The following is a 16,013-nucleotide window of genomic DNA, read 5'->3' as shown; positions in this document are numbered from 1 at the left end:
ACCGAGGTAGTTAAGAAGCTCCCCGGCAAGGCACCGGGGGTGGATGAGATCCGCCCTGAGTACCTCAAGTCTCTGGATGTTGTGGGGCTGTCTTGGTTGTCAGTCTCTGCAACATCGCGTGGCGGTCGGGGACAGTGCCTCTGGACTGGCAGACCGGTGGTCCCTCTATTCAAAAAGGGGGACCGGAGGGTGTGTTCCAACTATCGGGGGATCACACTTCTCAGCCTCCCCGGGAAAGTCTATTCCAGGGTGCTGGAGAGGAGAATTCGGCCGATAGTCGAACCTTGGATTCAGGAGGAACAATGCAGTTTTCGTCCTGGCCGTGGAACACTGGACGAGCTCTATACCCTCCGCAGGGTGCTCGAGGGTTCATGGGAGTTTGCCCAACCAGTCCACATGTGTTTTGTGGACTTGGAGAAGGCATTCGACCGTGTCCCTCGTGGCATTCTGTGGGAGGTACTTCGGGAGTACGGGGTCGGGGGCCCTCTGCTAAGGGCTGTTCGGTCCCTGTATGACCGGAGCTGGAGCTTGGTTAGCATTGCCGGCAGTAAGTCAGACCTGTTCCAGGTGCATGTTGGACTCCGGCAGGGCTGCCCTTTGTCACCGGTCCTGTTCATTATTTTTATGGACAGGATTTCTAGGCGCAGCCGTGGGCCGGAGGGGATCTGGTTCGGGAGCCACTGGATTTCATCCCTGCTTTTTGCGGACGATGTGGTCTTGTTGGCTCCTTCGAGCCAGGACCTCCAGCATGTCCTGGGGCGGTTTGCAGCCGAGTGTGAAGCAGCCGGGATGAGGATTAGCACCTCCAAATCTGAGGCCATGGTTCTCGACCGGAAAAAGGTGGCTTGCTCCCTCCAGGTCGGGGGGGAGTTCCTGCCTCAAGTGGAGGAGTTTAAGTATCTTGGGGTCTTGTTCACGAGTGAGGGAAGGATGGAGCGTGAGATTGACAGGCGGATCGGTGCAGCGGCTGCAGTAATGCGGTTGCTGTATCGGTCCGTCGTGGTAAAGAGAGAGCTGAGCCGAAAGGCGAAGCTCTCGGTTTACCGGTCAATCTACGTTCCTACCCTCACCTATGGTCATGAACTTTGGGTCATGACCGAAAGAATAAGATCCCGGATACAAGCGGCCGAAATGAGCTTCCTCCGCAGGGTGGCGGGGCGCTCCCTTAGAGATAGGGTGAGGAGCTCCGTCACACGGGGGGAGCTCGAAGTAGAGCCGCTGCTCCTCCACACCGAGAGGAGCCAGTTGAGGTGGCTCGGGCATCTGCATCGGATGCCCCCTGGACGCCTCCCTCGGGAGGTGTTCCAGGCATGCCCCACCGGGAGGAGACCCCGAGGAAGACCCAGGACACGCTGGAGTGACTATGTCACCCGGCTGGCCTGGGAACGCCTTGGGGTCCTCCCGGAGGAGCTGGGGGAAGTGTCTGGGGAGAGGGAAGTCTGGGCGTCCCTGCTCAGACAGCTGCCCCCGCGACCCGGTCCCGGATAAGCGGAGGAAAATGGATGGATGGATGGATGGATGGATGGATGGATGGATGGATGGATGGAATTATTCCTTGATAACAGGGCGTTTCCTTTTAAATTGAACCCAAAATCATGTGTAATATGTGTCATATTTGACACTTTGACAGGCTTTTATTCTGAAACTATACATCAGAATGTCTTGATACTTACTGGGTCACACTACCAGGTCATATACTATAACCCTGAAATTGAATTATTCCTTGATAACAGGGCGTTTCCTTTTAAATTGAATCCAAAATCAAATGTAGTTTGTCTCATATTTGACACTTTGACGGGCTTTTATTTTGAAACTATACATCAGAATGTTTTGATACTTACTGGGTCACACTACCAGGTCATATACTATAACTCTGAAGTGGAATTATTCCTTGATAAAAGGGCGATTCCTTTTAAATTGAATCCAAAATCAATTGTAATTTGTCTCATATTTGACAGGCTTTTACTCTGAAACTATACATCAGAATGTCTTGATACTTACTGGGTCACACTACCAGGTCATATACTATAACTCTGAAGTGGAATTATTCCTTGATAAAAGGGCGATTCCTTTTAAATTGAATCCAAAATCAATTGTAATTTGTCTCATATTTGACAGGCTTTTACTCTGAAACTATACATCAGAATGTCTTGATACTTACTGGGTCACACTACCAGGTCATATTCTATAACCCTGAAGTGGAATTAGTCAGTGATAACAGGGCGTTTCCTTTTAAATTGAACCCAAAATCATGTGTAATATGTGTCATATTTGACACTTTGACAGGCTTTTATTCTGAAACTATACATCAGATTGTCTTGATACTTACTGGGTCACACTACAGGGTCATATACTATAACCCTGAAGTGGAATTAGTCAGTGATAACAGGGCGTTTCCTTTTAAATTGAATCCAAAATCATGTGTAATATGTGTCATATTTGACATTTTGACAGGCTTTTATTCTGAAACTATACATCAGATTGTCTTGATACTAACTGGGTCACACTACCAGGTCATATACTATAACTCTGAAGTGGAATTATTCCTTGATAACAGGGCGATTCCTTTTAAATTGAATCCAAAATCAAATGTAATTTGTCTCATATTTGACACTTTGACGGGCTTTTATTCTGAAACTATACATCAGAATGTCTTGATTCTTACTGGTTCACACTACCAGGTCATATACTATAACCCTGAAGTGGAATTAGTCAGTGATAACAGGGCGTTTCCTTTTAAATTGAATCCAAAATCATGTGTAATATGTCTCATATTTTACACTTCAGTTTACCTTAGTTTGAAAGACACAGGAAAGACTGGGTGGCAATATGAGGCGGTGTACGTCTACTATTACCCTGAAGTGAAATTTGCATGTGGAAACATGGCCTTGTTAGAAATTTCAATAAAAAAAATGGCTTAAGCTTACAATTGTCAATTATTTGAGCCTTTATTTTGAAAGTACATATCACAACGTCCGTACGTTTCCGTTGACAGTATTTGCTTTCGTTGACAGTCTTTCGCTATGTACCCGACGAATGCTTTTATTTTGAAATTCTGTTATCAGGGCGTTTCCTTTTAACCGACACTCCTCCTTGAACCGACACCTTACCGTGGTGGAGGGGTTTGAGCACCTGAATGATCCTAGGAGCTATGTTGTCCGGGGCTTAATGCCCCTGGTAGGGTCTCCCAAGGCAAACAGGTCCTAGGTGACAGGTCAGACTAAGAGCGGTTCCAAAGCCCTTAATGAAAAAGATAAAATCAAGGAAGTTCACGTCGCCCGGACTGGTGTCACCGGGGCCCCACCCTGGAGCCAGGCCCGGGGTTGGGGCTCGCAGGCGAGCGCCTGGTGGCCGGGTCTGTACCCACGGGACCCGGCCGGGCACAGCCCGAAAGAGCAACGTGGGCCCGCCCTCCTGTAGGCCCACCACCCGCAGGAGGGTTCAGAAGGGGCCGGTGCGGTGGGATTTGGGTGGCTGTCCTGGGCGGGTGCCCCGGCGACCCAATCCCCGGACGGTGACTCTAGCCATGGGGACATGGAATGTCACCTCACTGGGGGGGAAAGAGCCTGAGCTAGTGCGGGAGGTAGAGCGCTACCGGCTACAGGTAGTCGGGCTCACCTCCACGCACAGTCTAGGCTCTGGAACCCAACTCCTTGAGAGAGGCTGGACTCTCTTCTACTCTGGAGTTGCCCGCGGTGAAAGGCGCCGAGCTGGTGTGGGCTTGCTTATAGCCCCCCAGCTCGGCCGCCATGTGTTGGAGTTTTCCCCGGTGAACGAGAGGGTCGTTTCCCTGCGCCTTCGGGTCGGGGATAGGTCAGAGTACCCGGCCTTCTTGGAGTCCTTGGGAGGGGTACTTGAGAGTGCTCCAACCGGGGACTCCATTGTTTTACTGGGGGACTTCCACGTTCACGTGGGCAACGACAGTGTTACCTGGAGGGGCGTGATTGGGAGGAACGGCCTCCCCGATCAGAACCCGAGTGGGGTTCTGTTATTGGACTTCTGTGCTGGTCACGGTTTGTCCATAACGAACACCATGTTCAAACATAAGGGTGTCCATCAGTGCACATGGCACCAGGACACCCTAGGCCGGAGGTCAATGATCGACTTCGTGGTTGTGTCATCTGACCTCCGGCCGTATGTTTTGGACACTCGGATGAAGAGAGGGGCTGAGCTGTCAACTGATCACCACCTGGTGGTGAGTTGGATCCGCTGGCAGGGGAGGAAGCTGGACAGACTTGGCAGACCTAAACACGTTGTGAGGGTCTGCTGGGAACGTCTGGTGGAACCCTCTGTCAGGGAGGTCTTCAACTCCCACCTCCGGGAGAGCTTTGACCAGATCCCGAGGGAGGCTGGGGACATTGAGTCCGAATGGACCTTGTTCTCTGCTTCCATTGTTGACGCGGCTGTTCGAAGCTGTGGCCGTAAGGTCTCCGGTGCCTGACGTGGTGGCAATCCCCGAACCCGGTGGTGGACACCGGAAGTAAGGGATGCTGTCAAGCTGAAGAAGGAGTCCTACCGAACCTGGTTGGCTCGGGGGACTCCCGAGGCAGCTGACAGGTACCGGCAGGCCAAGCGTCCTGCAGCGTGGGCGGTCGCTGAAGCAAAGGTTTGGGTCTGGGAAGAGTTCGGGGAGGCCATGGAGGAGGACTATCAGTCGGCCTCGAGGAAATTCTGGCAAACCATCCGGCGCCTTAGGAAGGTGAAGCAGCCCTCCACCAACATTGTTTACGGTGGAGGTGGGGAGCTGCTGACTTCGACTGGGGATATCGTCGGGCGGTGGAAGGAATACTTCGAGGGTCTCCTCAATCCCACTGACACGTCTTCCATTGAGGAAGCAGAGGCTGGAGACTCGGAGGTTCATCCACCCATTACCCGGGCAGAAGTCACCGAGGTAGTTAAGAAGCTCCCCGGCAAGGCACCGGGGGTGGATGAGATCCGCCCTGAGTACCTCAAGTCTCTGGATGTTGTGGGGCTGTCTTGGTTGTCAGTCTCTGCAACATCGCGTGGCGGTCGGGGACAGTGCCTCTGGACTGGCAGACCGGGGTGGTGGTCCCTCTATTCAAAAAGGGGGACCGGAGGGTGTGTTCCAACTATCGGGGGATCACACTTCTCAGCCTCCCCGGGAAAGTCTATTCCAGGGTGCTGGAGAGGAGAATTCGGCCGATAGTCGAACCTTGGATTCAGGAGGAACAATGCAGTTTTCGTCCTGGCCGTGGAACACTGGACGAGCTCTATACCCTCCGCAGGGTGCTCGAGGGTTCATGGGAGTTTGCCCAACCAGTCCACATGTGTTTTGTGGACTTGGAGAAGGCATTCGACCGTGTCCCTCGTGGCATTCTGTGGGAGGTACTTCGGGAGTACGGGGTCGGGGGCCCTCTGCTAAGGGCTGTTCGGTCCCTGTATGACCGGAGCTGGAGCTTGGTTAGCATTGCCGGCAGTAAGTCAGACCTGTTCCAGGTGCATGTTGGACTCCGGCAGGGCTGCCCTTTGTCACCGGTCCTGTTCATTATTTTTATGGACAGGATTTCTAGGCGCAGCCGTGGGCCGGAGGGGATCTGGTTCGGGAGCCACTGGATTTCATCCCTGCTTTTTGCGGACGATGTGGTCTTGTTGGCTCCTTCGAGCCAGGACCTCCAGCATGTCCTGGGGCGGTTTGCAGCCGAGTGTGAAGCAGCCGGGATGAGGATTAGCACCTCCAAATCTGAGGCCATGGTTCTCGACCGGAAAAAGGTGGCTTGCTCCCTCCAGGTCGGGGGGGAGTTCCTGCCTCAAGTGGAGGAGTTTAAGTATCTTGGGGTCTTGTTCACGAGTGAGGGAAGGATGGAGCGTGAGATTGACAGGTGGATCGGTGCAGCGGCTGCAGTAATGCGGTTGCTGTATCGGTCCGTCGTGGTAAAGAGAGAGCTGAGCCGAAAGGCGAAGCTCTCGGTTTACCGGTCAATCTACGTTCCTACCCTCACCTATGGTCATGAACTTTGGGTCATGACCGAAAGAATAAGATCCCGGATACAAGCGGCCGAAATGAGCTTCCTCCGCAGGGTGGCGGGGCGCTCCCTTAGAGATAGGGTGAGGAGCTCCGTCACACGGGGGGAGCTCGAAGTAGAGCCGCTGCTCCTCCACACCGAGAGGAGCCAGTTGAGGTGGCTCGGGCATCTGCATCGGATGCCCCCTGGACGCCTCCCTCGGGAGGTGTTCCAGGCATGCCCCACCGGGAGGAGACCCCGAGGAAGACCCAGGACACGCTGGAGTGACTATGTCACCCGGCTGGCCTGGGAACGCCTTGGGGTCCTCCCGGAGGAGCTGGGGGAAGTGTCTGGGGAGAGGGAAGTCTGGGCGTCCCTGCTCAGACAGCTGCCCCCGCGACCCGGTCCCGGATAAGCGGAGGAAAATGGATGGATGGATGGATGGATGGATGGATGGATGGATGGAATTATTCCTTGATAACAGGGCGTTTCCTTTTAAATTGAACCCAAAATCATGTGTAATATGTGTCATATTTGACACTTTGACAGGCTTTTATTCTGAAACTATACATCAGAATGTCTTGATACTTACTGGGTCACACTACCAGGTCATATACTATAACCCTGAAATTGAATTATTCCTTGATAACAGAGCGTTTCCTTTTAAATTGAATCCAAAATCAAATGTAGTTTGTCTCATATTTGACACTTTGACGGGCTTTTATTTTGAAACTATACATCAGAATGTTTTGATACTTACTGGGTCACACTACCAGGTCATATACTATAACTCTGAAGTGGAATTATTCCTTGATAAAAGGGCGATTCCTTTTAAATTGAATCCAAAATCAATTGTAATTTGTCTCATATTTGACAGGCTTTTACTCTGAAACTATACATCAGAATGTCTTGATACTTACTGGGTCACACTACCAGGTCATATTCTATAACCCTGAAGTGGAATTAGTCAGTGATAACAGGGCGTTTCCTTTTAAATTGAACCCAAAATCATGTGTAATATGTGTCATATTTGACACTTTGACAGGCTTTTATTCTGAAACTATACATCAGATTGTCTTGATACTTACTGGGTCACACTACAGGGTCATATACTATAACCCTGAAGTGGAATTAGTCAGTGATAACAGGACGTTTCCTTTTAAATTGATCCCAAAATCATGTGTAATAATTCTCATATTTGACACTTTGATGGGCTTTTATTTTGAAACTATACATCAGAATGTTTTGATACTTACTTGGTCACATTACCAGGTCATATACTATAACTCTGAAGTTTAATTATTCCTTGATAACAGGGCGTTTCCCTTTAAATTGAACCCAAAATCATGTGTAATAATTCTCATATTTGACACTTTGATGGGCTTTTATTTTGAAACTATACATCAGAATGTTTTGATACTTACTGGGTCACACTACCAGGTCATATACTATAACTCTGAAGTGGAATTATTCCTTGATAACAGGGCGATTCCTTTTAAATTTAATCCAAAATCAATTGTAATTTGTCTCATATTTGACAGGCTTTTACTCTGAAACTATACATCAGAATGTCTTGATACTTACTGGGTCACACTACCAGGTCATATACTATAACCCTGAAGTGGAATTAGTCAGTGATAACAGGACGTTTCCTTTTAAATTGATCCCAAAATCATGTGTAATAATTCTCATATTTGACACTTTGATGGGCTTTTATTTTGAAACTATACATCAGAATGTTTTGATACTTACTGGGTCACACTACCAGGTCATATACTATAACTCTGAAGTGGAATTATTCCTTGATAACAGGGCGATTCCTTTTAAATTTAATCCAAAATCAATTGTAATTTGTCTCATATTTGACAGGCTTTTACTCTGAAACTATACATCAGAATGTCTTGATACTTACTGGGTCACACTACCAGGTCATATACTATAACCCTGAAGTGGAATTAGTCAGTGATAACAGGACGTTTCCTTTTAAATTGATCCCAAAATCATGTGTAATAATTCTCATATTTGACACTTTGATGGGCTTTTATTTTGAAACTATACATCAGAATGTTTTAGTACTTACTGGGTCACACTACCAGGTCATATACTATAACTCTGAAGTGGAATTATTCCTTGATACCAGGGCGATTCCTTTTAAATTGAATCCAAAATCAAATGTAGTTTGTCTCATATTTGACACTTTGACAGGCTTTTATTCTGAAACTATACATCAGAATGTTTTGATACTTACTGGGTCACACTACGGGGTCATATACTATAACCCTGAAGTGGAATTATTCCTTGATAACAGGGCGTTTCCTTTTAAATTGAATCCAAAATCATGTGTAATATGTGTCATATTTGACATTTTGACAGGCTTTTATTCTGAAACTATACATCAGAATGTTTTGATACTTACTGGGTCACATTACCAGGTCATATACTATAACTCTGAAGTTGAATTATTCCTTGATAACAGGGCGTTTCCCTTTAAATTGAACCCAAAATCAAATGTAGTGTGTCTCATATTTGACACTTTGACGGGCTTTTATTTTGAAACTATACATCAGAATGTTTTGATACTTACTGGGTCACACTACCAGGTCATATACTATAACTCTGAAGTGGAATTATTCCTTGATAACAGGGCGATTCCTTTTAAATTGAATCCAAAATCAATTGTAATTTGTCTCATATTTGACAGGCTTTTACTCTGAAACTATACATCAGATTGTCTTGATTCTTACTGGGTCACACTACAGGGTCATATACTATAACCCTGAAATTGAATTATTCCTTGATAACAGGGCGTTTCCTTTTAAATTGAATCCAAAATCAAATGTAGTTTGTCTCATATTTGACACTTTGACGGGCTTTTATTTTGAAACTATACATCAGAATGTTTTGATACTTACTGGGTCACACTACCAGGTCATATACTATAACTCTGAAGTGGAATTATTCCTTGATAACAGGGCGATTCCTTTTAAATTGAATCCAAAATCAATTGTAATTTGTCTCATATTTGACAGGCTTTTACTCTGAAACTATACATCAGAATGTTTTGATACTTACTGGGTCACACTACCAGGTCATATACTATTACCCTGAAATGGAATTAGTCTGTGATAACAGGGCGTTTCCTTTTAAATTGAATCCAAAATCATGTGTAATATGTCTCATATTTAACACTTAAGTTTACCTTAGTTTGAAAGACACAGGAAAGACTTGAAACTTCCTGGGTGGCAATATGAGGCAGTGTACGTCTACTATTACCCTGAAGTGAAATTAGAATGTAGAAACATGGCCTTGTTAGAAATTCCAATAAAAAAACTATTGGCTTAAGATTACAATTGTCAATTATTTGAGCCTTTATTTTGAAAGTACATATCACAACGTCCGTCCATTTCCGTTGACAGTATTTGCTTTCGTTGACAGTCTTTCGCTATGCACTCGACGAGTGCTTTTATTTTGAAACCAGTTCTGAGACATTATTACCGTAAAGATACTATTATCACGTACAGCAAAAAAACTGGGTCGGCTGGCTTGACTGTCGTTCATGATGTGTCGGCTGGCTTGACCGCAGTGAGAGATGCAGGTGTCTGAGGGGGCGGGCTCTAAAAGAGACAGCAGCCAAACGCCGTCAAGTCGGACAACAAAGTCAACGTGACTATAGTGCTCAAGCGATAGAACACAGCAGCAAACCAAAGAGGATATGTTATGTATGTTTTATATATATATATATATATATATATATATATATATATATATATATATATATATACACACACACACACACACACACACAGGGCCGTAGCCAGGATTTCAAAATTAGTGAGGTCCGTCCCAGGAAAGACACCCCTTTTACCAGTTTTTGCACAAACCATACCAAAATGTCACCTACAAAAATAAGTACACTGATACACTTGTTGGCAAAAAAAAGAATGTTTTTATTGTGCTAGCAGTGTGTGTGTGTGTGTGTGTGTGTGTGTGTGTCAGTCAGTCAGTCAGTCTCCACATGCTCCTCTCTCTGCATTGGCCCTCTGAAATGACATAGAATACACAAACAGAAGTTAAAATTATCACCCTGAGTACTTTTGCAACAGAGAATCTGTATAACATGAATTACCTTTTGGAGTTGAAGGTTGTCTGTGTTTCTGGTCCTATTTGTTCTCCTGTCTGTGTTTCTGGTCCTATTTGTTCTCCTGTCTGTGTTTCTGGTCCCCTCTGTTGTTCTGACTGAACTGGTCCTCCTGATTCTCCACTCCATTCTCTCTGTTCATCCATTCCACTTGGTTTTCCACTCTGCCCTCTCTCTTCTCCTCTCTTCTCTCGTCTCTCCTGTCTTTCCACATAGTTCTTTGCTCTGCCCTACCTCTTCTCTCGTCTCTCCTGTCTTTCCACATAGTTCTTTGCTCTGCCCTACCTCTTCTCCTCTCGTCTCTCCTGTCTTTCCACATAGTTCTTTGCTCTGTCCTGTCTCTTCTCCACTCTTTGCAGAAGCTCCGCACTTCTTTCTATCCTCCTGTTTCCTCTGCTCATTCTCCCCTTCTCTGTCCTCATTTTCACACTGCTTGTTTTTCTTTTGAATGAATCCAACGTACTCTGTTGAATTTTTTTTCTTTTTGACAGTTTTCATTCTTCAGACAGTCACTGATTTGTTTTTTTCTTCTGTAGGGGGAAATCAAAAGAGGTTGATTGGACCTTATTGATTATATACATAGGCCTAACATTATAAGCCTATGGCCTATGAGATAGAGAGACTGTTCTCATCATGATCACTTATTATCTTATTGTTTACACACACACACACACACACACACACACACACACACACACGCTACGCTATGAGCCTTAGGTTACCAACTCGCGGTGAGATACCGCCAGGGCAGCCCAAAATGTTTTATCTCGGGAGTCGGACGTTTAGCGTTCCCGTGACCGTCCACAACATATTTTGCCGATCTCCCCCAAGTTTTACCGTCGCTCTCTCGTCTACTTGAATGTCACCCGGTATCAGGGGTGGATTGGCCATCGGGAGTACCGGGACTTTTCCCGGTGGGCCGGTCACTAATGGGCCGATGGATGGCCGTTTTTAATTTTTTATTTTATTTATTTTATTTTTTGCCATGCCTCGCCTTGCTTTGATAACTAGTGTAACTCTCCCGGGCGGCCCGGGGAGAGAGACGTGCACCAGCTCGGCCCACAGTGATCAGCTGCAGACAGAGAGGTGATGATTGGCCCGGTGGCTTGTCTGTCTACAGAATGGCCCTATGAGAGGCTTTAGAGGCCCAGGAGTCCCACCCACGCATGTTCTAGACCCCCCCCCCCCCCCTCGTCCAACAACAACATAACACCACACGAAAAACAAAAATGGAGAAGGAAAGTAAAAAACGCAAAGGCGGAGCTAGCAGCACCGAAGCAGGTCCGTGTCCTTCACGTGAGTCTGACAGTGACAGAGAGGCTCCCATCACTGCCCTTATGGTGCAGGAGGAGGCTGAAAGAAATGTTGAGGAAGAAGAGACTCCATGTGAAGGAGGTAGCAGGTATGTGCCTTCCAGAATAGTGTGGATAAACATTCATTCAAATAAATGCTTCAGAACGGTTGCTTAACTGTCTATGAACTTTACTTGACATAATAAATAGCAAACTCTGGATGATGTGGTGTGTTACAACTAAATCTAGTTAATCACAAATCTCTCTATTTGTGTGTGGTTTCTGAGTGACCTGCAGTACCTGGCTGCCAGCCTGCCAATGTCATGATTCACTGCTTGTACCTGTATGAGTGAGTGATAAATAAACACTCTTGAATCTTAAATCCTTTCTCCAGTATCCTTCTTAAGAGCAAGTGAGCAACACAATGCGTATCATTTATTTTATTCAAGGCTTCAGAATATAAAGGGATATTGTTTAGTATAGTGGTGTTATTAAGAACTTATGTGTTTGTACATCAACGGGGCGATATCTGCGCGCGGATTGTAGTGGGCCGGTCTGGACCAAAAAGTCCAGGGCCAAATTTTTGTCCCAGTCCACCCCTGCCCGGTATAATTCCCTCAGGTACCACAGACACAAGTGGTTTCCTCAACTGATGAATTTATTAGCGTCCATCTTGCATAGAGCCATATAAATTACACCGTGAAAACTAAAGAAAAACAGACATATAAAACGACAATTAGCTTAGCATAAAACAAATACATTTGACAATTACAATTACTTTTAGAAAATAAAATACACAAAACTAACCTTGTTGGCTGGATACCGAGTGAGGGATTAGCTTGAGTTTCTTCTTATTTCTGTCTTTCTATGATTTACACACTTTTCTCTTGCTTTTCTCTTAATCATGCTGTCCTTTTCTCTCTGCTGAGATCGCTTCTTCTCTGCCACTCAACCTGCAACTGCGCACAAGTCCGACCACCGCTACAGCGCCTCCTAGTGACACCATCCAGAACCACAACAAAAACATGCCCCAAACAGAAGCAACTGTAGCCTATAACTGAATGTGTGGCAGTTACACCCGGTCTGACTGCTGTCTGCCGGACTCCATCCGAACGCTCCTCATACGTTCGGCTACTTAGCCTACTGTGTCGACTAAGACCGAAAATAGTGGCTCAATACAGCAAGTTTACACTGTTGGATCACGTCGATCATTGGTTTAACTTATTCTGCTTGTAGCATAATATTTAAAAGCTGTCACTCACCTGTCAACTCGTCTGTGGTCAACTCTTCTGTAAATTTCCCGCGACTTCCGCCGATAGATAACTTCCTGTGGTTTCAAAATAAAAGCTGTCCGGTAGCGGTGTGTTAATATGCTGTTCGGGGCCCACTTTTTTTTTTTTCTCAGAAATTTTTACCGAGGTCCGGACCTCGGTGACCTCATAGCTGGCTACGGCCCTGCACACACACACACACACACACACACACACACACACACACACACACATATATACATAAATACATACATACCCAGCAAACATTTTCTCGACCTGCATCTAGATGAAGACGTCTAATCGACGTCGCGTCACGTCGTGACTTTAATTCGACTTTTTTTCGACATGATAACATTAGGGGGAATACGATCTCAAAGAAAACATATTTAACTGAAAAAACACTGTCAAGAATGATTTCCTCTATCTACTGCTGTGTCGAGATGCAGATATCCAATCATGTCGGGACGTCTGATTAACGTCGGGCAGGCAGGTTGATTTGACGTCTACCTGAGGGGCTGAAATTACCAACGTCATTTAGACGTCGTTTCAACGACATATCAACGCACGAATGTTCAAAACTATTCGAAATAATGGAAATATGTTCGTGAATTTAAGAAAATAATGTAGTATCATATTGGCAATGTGGGCTAAAATGTTTGTGATTCTAGCATCCATCTAGGAACTATTTTTCCTTGCGTAGTTAGCGCACCTAGCGGTTTCCTACACATGCGCAAGAAGAACTTTGCAGCGTCAGTTGACGAGGAGACACTTTACTAAAAGTACTGTAGTTTAAAATGAAACCGTGTTTGGTAAGACATTATACGTTTATCAGTTGCATGTTAGAGTTTTGATTTTGTTGCTGCATCGTGTATTGTTACAGATAGCTGTTTTTTTGTTGCTTTTATCCGTAACCGAGCGGCGGCTAGCAGCCGAGTTAGCTGCCGTGTGAAACTAGCCCTGAGTTAGCTCACAGGCTACGTGAGGTGCTCGATGCTAAACCGAGCCGAACATCTGTGCAACTCTCGGTTTAGCATCGTTACAGAACCATAACACTTTAAGGGGCCGTCCAGACGGAGAAAATTTTATTTTTTTCTCCGTCTTCCTGGGCATTGTTTCAAGAATATTTGCATCTAGACGGATCCACCGAAAACGCTGTAGTTCATATGCCAGGCCTATAGGTGTCGCTTGACATACACCTAAAACGTGACGGAGAGATGGAGCATGCGCAGAAGGTTTTCGCTCTATAATTTGTTCTTGCCATCTATAAAGTGCATTTAACATCTGAATAGGCGCTCTGTAAAAATGTTTATTTTTTTCTTATGCCCTCTCTCCAGCTGCTGTGAAGAGATGGAGTCCAAAGGCCACAGATGCAGAAATAGAGAGTGTGATTCAGAACCACCTTAAACATGCCCCAGCAAGGAGCGGGGGCAAGGGGCAGACCCCCACAGGACTGCAATAAAAAGGAAGTCAATAAAACATTTGTTCCAATATACATGTTCGTTTTTTATTCAATTATTCAATACATAGATAACTCGTTACATATATCTGGTCCTGATGCTGTCTTTTTTTCTTTTCTTTTTTTTACCTGAGATTAGTCCATGTACTACTTGTATTTTACAGTATGGGTGAACATTACTCGAGTATTTTTTACTTTATCACAGGTGAGTTTATTTACTATGAAAGTTTTGACCAGGTTCACCATTCCTGTGATATTTTAAGTTTGCAAATGTGAAATTTGCTGGTGTTGTCTATTGGACTTTTTGACCTCTGCATTTTAAGGATTTTTTTTGCTGAAATTGATAAGTTAATTTAAATAGTTGTAGATTAGAGCATTAAGAATTGCACATGTATGCAGCACAAGAGCTGTGCTTGTCATAGAATGTATGGATGTGGTAATGCCAGTTATGTAGGCACTAGTTGAAACTAGATTTAGGTAAACATATTTTTAAATGCAACACATTACATGTGTATTTTGACAAAGGTTGATATGCCGTCGAAATGACGTCGGTCATGAGAACGGCGTCAGAAAAACTTAATTTCAGCACCTCTGGTAGACGTCGAATCGAGCTGCCTGACCGACGTTAATTAGACGTCAAATAGACGAATTCAATTTAATTCATTTTCTTAAATTGTGCAATTCGACTGTCTGTTGCAGAGTTATGGCAGAGCCCAACGTTTACAAGTGTAAGTATATAAGCAGCCGTATTGCCATCAAGCGCAGAATACGTCTTCGTCTCAATGAAATGAGTCTCCGCATATTTTGTGTAATTTGGAATAGGCAGTGAATTCATTTTCTACTTTCTTCTTCTTCCTTGGTGGTGAATAGAAAGCAGACAATGGTGTTTGAGGTTCATTATCGCCACCGCATGGACATATTTTTCGTGCACCACTGCAATGCATTGTGGGTGATATACAGCTCTGAAGTGGCCATCGTTGTTCACTCGATCACTCAGCCCTCAAGGGTCGATCTCACGGAGTTCACTTCAGCTGTTCAGCGAAATGGAACAGCCCTTAAGATGGCGGCGGGGATTCCCCCGAGGGCAAGTGAGCGAGGGCGACTCAAACTGTTATTAGGTGCGTTTCGAATCAAGCATGCGCATGCATTTGCCTCGCAAAACAAGGCATTCTGGGAAAAAAACGTCACAAATGCTGGTGATAACTTCCCTTTGCGACATGTCACATGACTTTAAAAACTCGCGGTATCTCCAGGTACCTCCCTTCGCATGCTTTTCTCTGCAGATGGTCTGAAATAAGTGCGGACATAAGACACTCCCCTCAACGTTGCCCTAGTTGGTTAGAATTACCACGTGGTATTTCCCACGTGAGAAAATTCCTCAGCCTCCGTCAACAACGGGACTTCAAATGCCTCGGCTCGAGTTCGTCAGCGACGAAGAAAGCCAGCGTCACTGAGCAGGCCATATTCTTTGTCCAAAGTGCGTGAAGTTTCCCCTGGAGCGACAGTTTTTGTTATGTATACAATTATTAATAAAGTTTAAATAAAAAAAAAAAAAAAACGGTCCGTGAAGTGCACCTGTGTCCGACTTGGACGTGGTGGGAACTTGACGTGTTTATGAAGAGTTCCGGCGGAAACTCTCAAGTCTCGTTCATGCATCGGCGCAAATGCATGCGATCCGAAACGCGCCCATTGAAACGCAGCTCTGGTTCCCGCGATGTTTTGGGTCACGTGATATGGTCGCGACCCTGTGACGTCTTTGCAGTCGGCTGCCAAGTCGGACACAATTCTAGCCATCATGCCCATGCCATTTCAACCCACAATACATCACGTTAGGTAGCGCGCTGCCGGCGGCTAATTCAGACTGGTCCGTCACTGAAAAGTGTCCCACCGGAA

At 45.6% G+C, this 16,013-nt stretch overlaps 1 protein-coding gene across 1 annotated transcript in view; it reads right to left on the bottom strand.

Moving 5' to 3' along the window:
• The window catches only part of LOC311025030 (uncharacterized protein), a 375,179-nt gene that overhangs the window by 323,032 nt on the left and 36,134 nt on the right, over positions 1-16,013 (bottom strand). The gene's annotated exons all lie outside the window — the stretch shown is intronic.

The sequence above is a fragment of the Eutrigla gurnardus genome (genome assembly GCF_963514095.1).
Source record: "Eutrigla gurnardus genome assembly, chromosome: 14".
NCBI classification, from domain to species: Eukaryota; Metazoa; Chordata; class Actinopteri; order Perciformes; family Triglidae; genus Eutrigla; species Eutrigla gurnardus.
Note: the sequence above shows the minus strand (reverse complement) of the source record. Positions and strands in the feature narration are given on the sequence as shown.